This window comes from Callorhinus ursinus, unplaced genomic scaffold (genome assembly GCF_003265705.2).
Source record: "Callorhinus ursinus isolate GAN/ISIS: 27379988/994484 unplaced genomic scaffold, GSC_fseal_2.0 scaffold8, whole genome shotgun sequence".
Classification (NCBI taxonomy): Eukaryota; Metazoa; Chordata; class Mammalia; order Carnivora; family Otariidae; genus Callorhinus; species Callorhinus ursinus.
The window spans coordinates 6,663,549-6,677,262 of NW_027397070.1; positions in this window are offsets into that span (position 1 = coordinate 6,663,549).

A 13,714-nucleotide genomic window follows, 5' to 3' on the forward strand; every position below is an offset into this window, starting at 1 on the left:
CACTTAACATGGCTACACTTCAATTCCCTTATCTTCAAAATACTAACCTATCAAGAAAGATAGTGTAGAGTTTAAAAAGATAATAAATGTAAAGCATACTTGGAACAGTGTCTGGTTTGTAACAAATGTTCAGTAAGTGTTTGCTATGATCATTATCACCATCATCACTATTTTTATTAGTATCAGTAAGAGTTTTAATAACCCCAAAACCTAGTTTTATAAAAGTCATTAGAAACATTCACTTATTGCATCTTTCAACAATTCATTCAACTACTTTAAACTTTCTATGTTTTTATGTAGATCAATGATGCACATCCAAGGAATAAAATACTTAAGATAGCAATTATAATTAAACCACCTCAATTTCTCTGTGGAAAAATATGCAAGACAAAAATATATAAATGCATTGAGTATGAAATTATAGTATGTTTTATTCTAATAAAGGAAAGTATGTAAAGTTATAAGTAAATACTAGTGAGATTTATAAGACTGATCTTCACTTAATTAATTAGTTTTATGTTCCTTAACCATTTATTCTGCTTCTTTTTTTTTTAAGATTCTATTTATTTCAGAGAGAGAGAGCAAGCAAGCGGGAGGAGGGAGAGGGACAAGCAGACTCCGAGCTGAGTGTGGAGTCCAATGTGGGGCTTGATCTCACTCACGACCCTGAGATCATGACCTGAGCTGAAATCAAGAGTCGGTCACGCCACTGACTGAGCCACCCAGGTGCTCCCACTTATTCCACTTCTATTACTAAAACTCTTCCCATGTTCCTTCATATATAAGAACAAACTCCTTTCCCAAATTCACAAATAATCTTTCTTCCCTTCTCTCAAATAACAATTAGATAAAAGAATAATATTCCTTTTTTAAGATTTATTTATTTATTTTAGAGAGAGTGAGTGCACAAGCGGGGGGAGGGGCAGAAGGAGAGGGAGAGAATTCCAAGCAGACTCCCCACTGAGCATGGAGACCAAGGCAGGGCTCAATGCCACAACCTGAGAGCATGACCTGAGCCAAAACCAAGAATCTGATGCACCCCAGGATGATACTCAGAAAGAAAACTCAATCTGACCAAGGGCAGGAGCCAGAATCTTTCAACACAATTACCAAAGGACTATAATCTATCTCCACATTTCACAGTGTAGGCAGATTATAATCTGTATCAATAATTGCTGTTTCCTATAGGCTCATTTAGTTGTGTGACAGAGGCATTTACTATACACTCTGTCCATGTGCTCACCCACATTTCAGAATGCTCCTACAGTTTGGCCCAGTGCCAGAGGACTAGTTCTGGCCAACAGATGATGCACAGAAATAATATGTATTCTTTCCAGACTGAAGCATTTAAAAGCCAATATATAAACCTTCTGCTATCCCTTTACCTGCTGAGGCAACAGTGTAATCCACTTACTGAGATGGCAATACCACAAGATTAAAACAGCCTAGATTTTGGGGCACCTGGGTGGCTCAGTCGATTAAACATCTGCCTTCGGCTCAGGTCATGATCCCGGAGTCCTGGGATCAAGCCCTACATTGGGATCCCTGCTCAGCAGGAAGCCTGCTTCTTCCTCTGCCCCTCAGCGCACTCATGCTCTCTCTCTCTCTCTCTCTCTCCGTCTCTCTCTCAAAAGAAATAAATAAAACCTTAAAAAAAAAGGGGGGGACCCCTGGGTGGCTCAGACCATTAAGCATCTGCCTTTGGCTCAGGTCACGATCTCCAGGTCCTGGGATCAAGTCCCACATTGGGCTCCCTGCTCAGTGGAGAGCCTGCATCTCCCTCTGCCTGTTGAGCACTCTCTCTCTCTCTCTCTCTCTCTCTCTCTCTCTGTCAAATAAATAAATAAAATCTTTAAAAAAAATCTTAAAAGAAAACAGCCTAGATTTCTAAGTCCATCTTTAGAAGGCAGCCCTCCAATATAACTGCAGACTTAATGTGAGAGAAAAATTAACTTGCATATGTTAAGCCACAAAAATTTCAATTTTGTTTTCTTAGCAGAGCATAATCACTTTGAAGTGCTATAAGATGCCCATCTCCATAAGCTAGTTGGCAACTGTCATATAACTTATGTTCCTAGGTACATAGATGTCATGAACAAGTAGTGTTCTTTGAAAAAAATATTTTGTCACATTGAGATTATGGTAGCACATTGCTAAGGAAAAAGAGGAAGAAATTGGCAATTTCAGAAAGAAAAGATGTATCCCAAGATAATGACCACTCACTTCACATAAATCCTGTTTCCCTGAATAAATTTATATAAAATATAAAGGGGCGCCTCAGTGGCTTAGTCGGTTGAGCATCCAACTCTTGCTTTCAGCTCAGGTCATGATTGTAGGGTTGTGGGATCAAGCACCACATTGGGCTCCATGCTCAGCGGGGAGTCTGCTTGGGATTCTCTCTCTCCCTGTCCCTCCGCCCTCCTCCCCCACTCTCATACTCTCTCTCTGCCCCAATATATATATTGGGGCACCTGGATGGCTCAGTCAGGTGGGTGTCTGGCTCTTCATGTTGGCTCTGTTCATTATCTTATGGGTCGTGGGATGGAGCCCCATGCCAGCCAACATGGTCAGCAGGGAGTCTGTTTGAAGATTCTCTCCCTCTGCCCCTCCCCCAACTCATGCTGGCACTCTCTCTCTCTCTCAAATGAATGGATAAATCTTTGAAAAAAATATATATAAATATAAAACATATCTCAGATATATAATGAAGATATCTATTCTTCTAAATATCAATCTTTCCTCTTAGAACTCCAGATAGAAATTTAAAGATCTCAAAATTTATTTCAAGAAATACTCTTTCCCATATATCCCTCTTCCACATATACATATGGATTGGGAATTAGTAGCATATATGTGATTCAGAGGTAACCTGGGAAAAATAATTGGAAGATAATAAATTAGTAGATTACATAACTATGAGTTTTTCTAGTTTACTGTTTTTCCTACCAAACTGCAAAAGGATCTGTAGGTGTTTTAATATTTCCTACAGAGAACTTGAACAAAATTAAAAGCAAGTGTGTGTTGGGGTCAGCAATCAATTATTCTATCCTAAAATAGCTATTTAACAATTATCCTTTATAACAGCTCCTTGTTATAAGTCTTAATGATGAATTGTTTCATAATGCATTACATGTGTAAGAACAAGTAAAGCTTTCCTTTAGATTTCCAAATGAATTTCTGTTGTGATCTTTGTTACATTCCATTTTTGACTCAGATCAAAAGTTTCCAAATAGAATCACGTTTTTCTCTAGTTTGCAAATTTATTTTGGAAAGGAAGAAAACAGAGAGAGAGGATAAGATCCCAAACACATATCACTGTCATTTACTAAGAGGCTTTATATTATGATGAAAGCATTGCTCTGTAAATTTGCAAATAAGTTGTAGGTCAATCAAATGACAAAGATTATGTTTTCTTCCAATTTTGGCCATTCTATATGATGACTTTTAATGTGTTTTAATAATATGATGTTATGAACATTTTGAGAATTGCAATTTCAAGTTTTCAGGGAAAAGGTATTTCTTGCATGATAAAAAAAAACTTTGGAAGACTGTATTTCTACCAGTCCATTTTCAAAAGTATATAACATCAAAAGATTTTTGGCTCCAACAGACATCTAGTTTTCTGCCAAGATCAATTCTACAATCTGTAAGTGACAATTTTCTCCTTATATAAAGAAAACAGTAAAAAATCATAATTTATCTAATTAACATCCTTCCCCAGTTTGCTCTCAATACTGCAGCTATTAACTAGTACTCTGCTACCAATCAACCACCAACTCCTACCATCCCTGCAGGTTGTAGTGATGCCAAGCCAGGTCCCAATTCAACTGCTCTTTTCAGGACCCTGCTCCAGTGTGGCTGCCAACCCCCCACCCCTTTTCCTCCCTGCTACCACCACTTCTATTATTGCCTTAACCACTAGTGTCATAATTCCTCCAATCTCCCAAAGAGAAGATATTTCTTCTTAAGTAGAATAGTTATTTCAGTACATTAAGAGATATTACAACATTTTTATTTGGCACCAACAATAATAGCACTACCCTTTCAGAGTTGTATGTCCCCCAGACAATGAGGTTTCATCATATTCATGAGGTATTGGACAAGGAATAATTTGTGTGCCACTAATTTGTCAAGTGGGCTCTGCTTTTCTCAACACTAATACCCAGAAGCAATCCCATGTTGTCCAAGAGCTCTCTTGCTAAATGATGAAAGAACAATTTAAATCATATTAACTCACTGCTTTCATGTTCAAGCAATTAGGTCCAACCCAAGGTTCTTTCAAAAAAACTCCAGGCCAATCAGTTGACCTGCCATAGTTATAAACAAGTCATTACAATGCCTTCATTATCTATTCAACAAAATTTCAAATATATGTATGAATTATCTCATATTTGGTTATTTGTCAATGTTATGACAATTTTCTAAATTTGGAAGATATATGTGGCTATTTGGGGCTTGCTATTGTGTACCCCTTGTTTTTTATGAGGACTATATGAGGTAGTGCATTAGTTGTCATTATTACTAGTTATCATTATCCAAATTCTTTCTCCCACATGTAGTAGGATTCCACATGTTATAATTTATATCTAAATAAAGTTGCATATATCTTTTCAAATTAGTGTTTTCATGTTCTTTGGGTAAATACCCAGTACTGGAATTGCTGGATCATATGTTAATTCTAATTTTATTTTTTTGAGGAAACTCCATACTGTTTTCCCCAGTGGCTACACCAGTTTGCATTCTCACCAACATTGCACAAGTGTTACTTGTTCTTCACATCCTTGTCAACACTTGTTATTTCTTGTATTTTTGATTTTAGCCATTCTGACAGGTGTGAGGTAGTATCCCATTGTGGTTTTGATTTGTATTTCCCTGATGATTAGTGATGTTGAGCACCTTTTCATGTATGTTAGCTATCTGTATATCTTTGGGAAAATGTCTATTTAGGTTGTCTGCCCATTTTTTAATTGGGTTCTTTGTCTTTCTGGTGTTTTGTTGTATAAGTTCTTTATATATTTTGAATATTAACCCTTTATTGGATATATCATCCTCAAATATCTTCTCCCATTCTTCAGGTTGCCTTTTGTTTTGTTGATAGTTTCCTCTGCTGTGCAGAAGTTTTTCACTTTGAGGTAGTCCCACTTGTTTATTTTTACTTTTGTTGCCTTTGTTTCTGGTATCACCACCAAAAACTCATTGCCAAGACCGATATCAAGGAGCTTACTGACTATGCTTTCTTCTAGGAATATAATGGTGTCAAGTCTTACATTCAAGTCTTTAATCCATTTTGATTTAATTTTTATGTATAAGATGGTGGTCCAGTTTCATTCTTTTGCATAAATACCCTTTATTGAAGAGACTGTTCTTTTCTCATTGTTTATTCTTGGCTCCTTTGGCATAAATTAATTAACTGTATGTGTGTGTTTTATTTCTGGGCTCTATTCTGTTCCACTGGTCTATGTGTCTGTTTTTATGTCAATAACATAATGTTTTGATTACAATAGCTTTGTAATGTACTTTGAAATCAAGGTGCATGATGCCTCCAGGTTTGTTGTTCTTTCTCAGGATTGCTTTGGCTATTTGAGATCTTTTGTGGTTCCATATCAATTTTAGGATGATTTGTTCTATTTCTGTGAAAAATACCATTGAAATTTTGATAGGAATTGCATTGAATCTATAGATCGCTTTGAGTAGTATGGACATTTTAACAATATTGAGTCTTCCAATCCATGAAGACAGAATATCTTTCCATTTATTTGTGTCTTTTAAAATTCCTTTTCTTAATGACTTATAGTTTTCAGTGTACAGATCTTTCATTTCCTTGGTTAAATTTATTCCTAGATATTTTATTCCTTTTGATGCAATTTTTAATGGGATTGTTTTATTAATTTCTCTGATAGTTCCTTATTAGTTTGTAGAAATGCAACAGATATTGGTATATTGATTTTGTAACCTGCAACTTTTCTGTATTTGTTTATTAGTTCTAACAATTATTTGGTAGTCTCTGGAGTTTTCTAAATCTTTCTAAATATCATGTCATCTGCAAATAGTGAAATTTTACTTCTTCCTTTCTGATTTGGATTTGTCTTTTATTTCTTTTTCTTGCCTAATTCTTCTGGCTAAGACTTCCAATACTATGTTGAATAGAAGTGGCATCCTTGTCTTGTCCTGACCTTAGAGGAAAAGCTTTCAGCTCTTCACCATTGAGTATGATGTTAGCTGTGGGCTTGTCCTATATGGTTTTTATTAAGACATCACCCATTTAATAAATAGCAAAGCTTGTTGGGCTGAGATTTTGGAGGCAGATGTATCTGTGTTTGAAACTTGATTTTGTAGCCTACTAGTTGTGTAAACTTGGGTAAGTTATTTTATTTCTCTTAATTGTTCTCCAATCTGTAAAATGTGGATAGTATTAGATATATTATATGTTAATTCAGGGATAATTGGAATAATGTATATAGAGTATACAGTGGAATGCAATTGTATTTGGAAATAGGACCTTTAAAGAGGTTATTACATTAAAATGAGGCCCTAGTCCAATCTGATTGATGTCCTTAGAGAAAGAAGGTATCTGACAGAGAGAGACAGCAAGGATTTGCATGAGCAGGGGAAAGGACACAGCAAGAAGATAGCAATCTGCAAGCCAAGGAGAAAGGCCTCAGAAGAAATCCAACCTTGATCTTGGACTTTTAGACTCTAGAACTGTGAGAAAACTAATTTCCTTTGTTTAAGCCACTCAGTCTGTAGTATTTTGTTATGGCAGCCCTAGCAAACTAGTAGAAGATAAAGGAATTCTAGCGATTCACCTGTTTTAAGGAATATGAGAATTATAAGTTAGGAAATTGCATAATATATTCATAAACTATAAATGTCTTCAATATGTAAAGTCTATTAAAATGTCCAGAATTTCCTTTCAAAAACTTCACAGATTTCTCCACTTAATTCTATAAATGAATTCCTTCTCCTTGAGCACAAAAATGGAACATAAATAAGAAATGGTTGGGGCGCCTGGGTGGCTCAGTCGTTTAGTGTCTGCCTTCGGCTCGGGTCATGATCCCAGGGTCTTGGGATCGAGCCCTGCATCAGTCTCCCTGCTTGGCAGGGAGCCTGCTTCTCCCTCTCCCGCTCCCCCTGCTTGTGCTCCTGCTCTCGCTGTCTCTCTGTCAAATAAATAAAATAAAATAAAATAAAATAAAATAAAATAAAATAAAAAGTAAAATAAAAAGAAATGGTTATTCAAGCTTAGTTTTCAGTTTTAATTCATACTTCCACAACTGAATTGTTTTCATCTATTTTCTATTTGACAAGATTTAAGCTACATCATGGACTAAATTATTTTCTGAATTGGGCAGAAGAAAAAATGTCAATTATAACATTGTTTATTTGAAAAATATGTTGTAAGTTTTATTTTTTTAATTAATTTTTTATTGTTATGTTAATCACCATATATTACATCATTAGTTTTTGGTGCAGTGTTCCATGATTCATTGTTTGTTCATAACACCGAGTGCTCCATGCAGAACGTGCCCTCCTCAATACCCATCACCAGGCTAACCCATCCCCCTACCCCCTCCCCCCTAGAACCCTCAGTTTGTTTTTCAGAGTCCATCATCTCTCATGGTTCGTCTCCCCCTCTGACATACTCCCCTTTTCTTCCTCTCCTGTTATCTTCTTCTTTTTCTTTTTTCTTAAATGTTGTAAGTTTTAAACAACCATTTTAACATCAAATTATCAGAATGTAACCAAATATCATTTAGGAACTACCTTGTACCTTAATGTGCACATGCTGTGATATAAACTTATTAAGTCCCCTAGCATACCTGAAAAGTATGCTAATTGTACATAACATCTTACCAAATTTTTTATTACAAGGATCCTAGACTTATTTTTTTAATTGATAACCCCCTTAAATCAGTGCTGTGAAGAACACAGTTCAGTTAGAAGCTGTATTTAGATGAATTGTACTTTGCTGTTAGTTTTTACTATTATTCTTTGTCTTACTTATAGTAACAAAATTGTTCTCTGACTTTTTTCTCACTCTTCTGTCATTTACCACAGCCTGTGAAAGGACCATGAGGGGATTTGTTGGTAAGATACCTACTGACATCATCTGAGTTCCTAAAACTGAGTTTATTTCTTCCTCTTTATTACCTGCATATGTTTTGTTTCATGGTTTATCTATGGCATCATTAAATACCTGAAGTGTCCTCAAAAAGAGGTTGTTATTACTGGCATTTAATTATTGAGTACTAAATTAACCTAGATGACATGTGAGCCTATCATTCCAGCTGCTCAAAAATTTACAAGGTACAACCAAGTCCATTTCAAATAATGGAGAAAAATCACTCTATATTTTCTTAAAATCTGTCATATATTTTTATTTTTACAAAAGCCTCCTCCTTACTGGAATTATTAATCCCAAGAAACCAAAGGACAGAACATCAGGCAATCAACATGTACAAAGGATATGTTCTTATTTCTTCTACCTGTGATTGATATTTTAATAGACACCTCCTACCTTTGTGCCTTACCTGGAATGTACTCAAATCTCACTTCTCTGCTGTCACTGTGTTGTGTTTTTAAAAGCCATGTGTTGATTTAATTTCCACACACTACAGTTTTCAATACTAGTGGAACTCTTTGTTTTTCCTCCATGTTTTACTTTAATACATTTACATCTATAGAAAATGGAACTGCAGCACAGTAATGATAGCTGTCTCTGTACCATCTCAAAAACAAACTTGTTTAACTAAGAACAGGAGAAAAGTTATGTTCAGATTATTGACATGTAAGTATATAAAAAGCAAGACTATCATTATTTACAAGTGGTTTATTACTTTCTTTTCTGAATAAATGTAGAGAGGTTGGTTAATTACACACTGAAAATGTGGAAGAGATTTTAATACCTCTTGAATGCTATTTTTTTCACATAATTACCTTTAAAGTAAGACAAGCATCTTTATACTTCCTTAACTATAATAAATGTATATTCTCTAACATATTCTATATACCCTAAATACATTCATTAAATATTAAAACTTTGTCATCAGAAATTCATTTTCCTATTCTAAGACTTGTACAAGTGTAAAGGCTCAAATGTGGTAAGGTTTCACTATAATACTTTTTCTCAGACTATACTTCAAATACAACACATAGTCATTAAGAGCCTACAATATGCAAGGCACTATTCTAAAACTTTAAAAGAATCAGAGATAATTAAGACATTGTTTCTATTCTCTGTGGCAGTAAAACTGACACTACCTTGCCACCACTATGAAATAAATCCTATATGAAATGGTATGCCAATACTTGAAAATAGATGCTTTTAAGAAAAAATTTAAGTGACTAATATATCAAAAGAGAAAAAACTACATAAAAGTAATTGAAGAATTTATAAAACATATAGCCCCTAAGATGAACTAGTTGCAGGTAGTTTTATAGGTGAATTGCATGTGTCCATCAAAAAAAGGAAATACATTACATGAAGAGATCATAGGAAAAAAGCTACACAGTCAGTTCTGGACACAGATGCTGAAAATACATTTTATAAACATGAACAGGTAGTCTTAATTTTAAAATATCTTTAAATTTGTCTTTTAAAAGTCCTAAATAAATTAGGATAGAATGAAAATGCCTTAATATTTTAAAGTATACAAAAATAAAGAATAAACATTGATCTTAATAAAACACATGAGGCATTTATGGGGCACCCGGGTGGCTGAATCAGTTAAGTGTCCAACTCTTGGTTTTGGCTCAGGTCATGATCTCAGGGTCATGGGATCAAGCCCCGAGTTGGGCTCTGCACTCAGCACAGAGTCTGCTTGAGATTCTCTCCCTCTCTCTGCCCCTCCCCCCCACTCGCACACACTCTCTCTCTCTCTCTAAAATAAATAAATAAATCTTGTATAAAAAACAATAAATAAATAGGGGTGCCAGGGTGGCTCAGTCGGTTAAGCTTCTGCCTTCAGCTCAGGTCAGGATCCTGGAGTCCTGGATAGAGCCCCTCATCGGGCTCCCTGCTCAGTGGGGAGTCTGCTTCTCCCTCTGCCCCTCAACCTACTCATGTTCTCTCTCTCTCTCATTCTTTCTGTCTCTCTCTCAAATAAATAAATGAAAGCTTTAAGGAAAAAAAACAATAGATAAATAAATAAATAAACACATGAGGCATGTCTGTCTAAAGTCAGAATCAACATCAGGAGGCCACTATCATCAATACCATCCAGCAGTTTTCTTGAGGACCTAGGTGATATACAAATAAAACAAAATAAAAAAATATTTTATACTAAAGGGGAGAAAGTTTCACAATAAACATTATTTGTGGATTTTTTTAGAGTTTTGACAAAAAATCCCAAAAGAATCAAGCAAGAAGTTAAAGTAGTCATTTAAAAGAGAAAATAAGTAACCACCTTTAATATATCTTATAGCCAGTCATGGCCCAGGAACCCCTAGAGAATAATGACTTTGGCAATCACCCATGGATGAGAGAGCCTTTGTAGAAGTCCAGGTTTCCAGAGAAGTTCCAACACTCCATTACTCTATATACATATTTATATATATATAAAGTCAAATCTTGAGTTGGGTTCTACACTCAGCACAGAGTCTGCTTGAGATTCTCTCTCCCTCCCTCTGCCCCTTCCCTCTGCTCACACACTCTCTCTCTTTGACTTTACCTATATTTCTCTTCCCCTAAGGTGGCACAGCTTAGGGCCAAGAAGGTTCTTCTTGGACCCATTATTTATCCCAGAGGAAAGGGGAAATTGTGTGAATGAGCACCCAGCTTCCCCAGATGTGGGGGATACTGCCAAAGAAGCTCATTTCACTCTCAAGCCATCCAGAGTACTGAATAATGACTTAGATATGATGAGGAGCTGGAAGAGGTGGGGGAGTAGCAGACAGAACCCTCAGAGGACATCAGAGAGATGTGGATGTTAACTGTATCACTCATTCTATTAAGAAGCACTTTTTCCATGAGCTGCTGGTAATATTTCACTTGCAGATTCCCCCAATGGCCCACAGGTACCCACAGTACTCCATATGCCTCAACTACACACATTTCCATCCCATGACCACCTCCCTAGTGTGTTCTCAGCAGCAGTATGAGTGAGCTTTGTCAAACAGCTACTGAGCAAGAACAGAAAGTCAGCTGAATCTGCAGGACAGAAGAGACCACAAACTCGAGCCTTAACCCCATCTTTGGGAAAACAAAACAAAATAAAAACCCTCAGGCTTGTCCATTGCTGGTTCCAGAGAAGGCATATAAACTTAAGAATTCTGCCACAAGAGTGACCAAGAAGCCTGAAGCAGGTGTACCCACAGAAGTTTGAGATAGCCTCAGAATCTCAGGAGGGCTAACTGTCTTTGGTAAGTCCAAAGACAGTTAGTAAGGACTAGAGAAGGTAACTACTACTTCAAATGTGAAGAAAGCAATGCAAGACTTCAAAGAACACACATACACACAAAAAACAAGGAATATGATACCACCAAAGAATGACAATCTTCTGGTAACTTAATGCAAAGACTTCTGCACTTTAAGATATGTTCTGCAGATAAATATTTCAAAATAGCTGTTTTAAGGAAACTCAATGAGCTACAAAAACACACAGAGAGACAATCCAGTGATATCAAGAAAAGAATATAGGTAAAAAAATGAGGTTAACAAGGAGATCAAAAAAAAGCATAAAAAAGAACCAAACAAATTTCAGAACTGAAGAACACAATGAATGAAATGAAAAATGCCACAAAAAGCATTGCTATCAGACTTGATCTAGCAGAAGAAAGAATCTGTGAGATTGATGATAGAACTTTGAAATTATCCACTCACAGGAAAACAATAAAAAAAAAGAATGAAAAGGAGTGAAGAAAGCCTACTTGATCTATGAGATATATCAAAAGGACCAATTTATAATTTATTGAAGTTCCAGAGAAAAGAGAAAGAAGGGAAAAAGAAAACTTATTTAAAAAAATAATTACCGAGAACTTCCCAAATCTGCAGAGAGATTTGGATATCCACATTCAGTAATTTTGTACATGACTAAACAAAATCAACTAAAAGGAAACTGCCCAAGACACACTGTAATAAAACTGTGAACAAAGACAAATAGAGAATCCTAAAAACAACAAGAGAAAAAAGTTTATAACTTTAAAGGGAACCTCTATCAGGCTATCAGCAGATTTCTCAGCAGAAATCGTACAGGCTGGAAAAGAGTATGATATATTTAAAGGGCTGAAAAGACCTGCCCACCAAGAACATTTTACCTGGCAAAGCTATCCTTCAAAAATGAAGGAAAAATAAAGACTTTCCCAGACAAACAAAAGCTGAGGGAATTCATTACCGATGGACCTGTCTTATAAGAAATGCTGATTAACATAACAATAAAAAATTTAAAAAAAAAGAAATGCTGAAAAGAGTTCCTCAAGCCGTAATGAAAGGAAGATAACAAATAACATAAAAACATATGAAAATATACAACACTCTGATAGAAGTAATAATATAGTCAAATTTAGGATACCCCAAAACTATACTCTATGGTATAATATTGTGACATGTTCACCATTTAACTTTAGTATAAAGTTTAAATGATAAAATATTGAAAATAACTATAGCTACAATAATTTGTAAATAAATATACAATATAAAAAGATAAACAGTGACATTAAAAACCTAAAAGAGGGCAAAAGGGCAGAGTTTTTGTATGCAATTGAAGTAAATTTGCTATCAACATAAAAGAGACTATTATATTTATAAAGTGTTTAATGTAAGCCTGATGGTTATTGCTAAATAGCAAAAACCTACAGTAGAGTCACAAAAATAAAGAGAACAGAATCAAAGCATACCACCACAGAAAATCATTTTGCAAAGTGTGGCAGAGGAAGAAAGGAACATGGGACAAAACAGCTATAATAATTAATAAAATGGCATTCATGGCAGGATACAAAATCAACATACAAAACTCAATTGTATTTCTATATACTAACAATAAAACATCTGAAAAAATGGTTAACTATTCATTTACAATAACATTGAAACAATAAAAAGCTTAGGAATAAATTTAACCAAGAGAGTAAAAGATCTGTATGATAAAAACTACAAGATTTTCTATTAGAAGTCCTAGCCACAGCAATCAGACAACAAAAAGAAATCAAAGGCATCCAAATCAGCAAAGAGGAAGTCAGACTCACTCTTTCCAGATGATATGATACTGTATGTGGAAAACCCAAAAGACTCCACCCCAAAACTGCTAGAACTCATACAGGAATTCAGTAAACTGGCAGGATAGAAAATCAATGCACAGAAATCAGTGGCATTCCTATACACCAACAACAAGACAGAAGAAAGAGAAATTAAGGAGTTGATCCCAGTTACAATTGCACCCAAAACCATAAGATACCTAGAAATAAATCTAACCAAAGAGGCAAAGAATCTATACACAGAAAACTATAAAATACTCATAAAAGAAATTGAGAAGACACAAAGAAATGGAAAAACGTTCCATGCTCATGGATTGGAAGAACAAATATTGTGAAGGTGTCAATGCCACCTAGAGCAATCTACACATTTAATGCAATCCCTATCAAAATATCATCAACTTTTTTCAAAGAAATAGAACAAATAATCCTAAAATTTGTATGGAACCAGAAAAGACCCCGAATAGCCAGAGGAATGTTGAAAAAGAAAAGCAAAGCTGGCGGCATCACAATTCTGGACTTCAAGCTC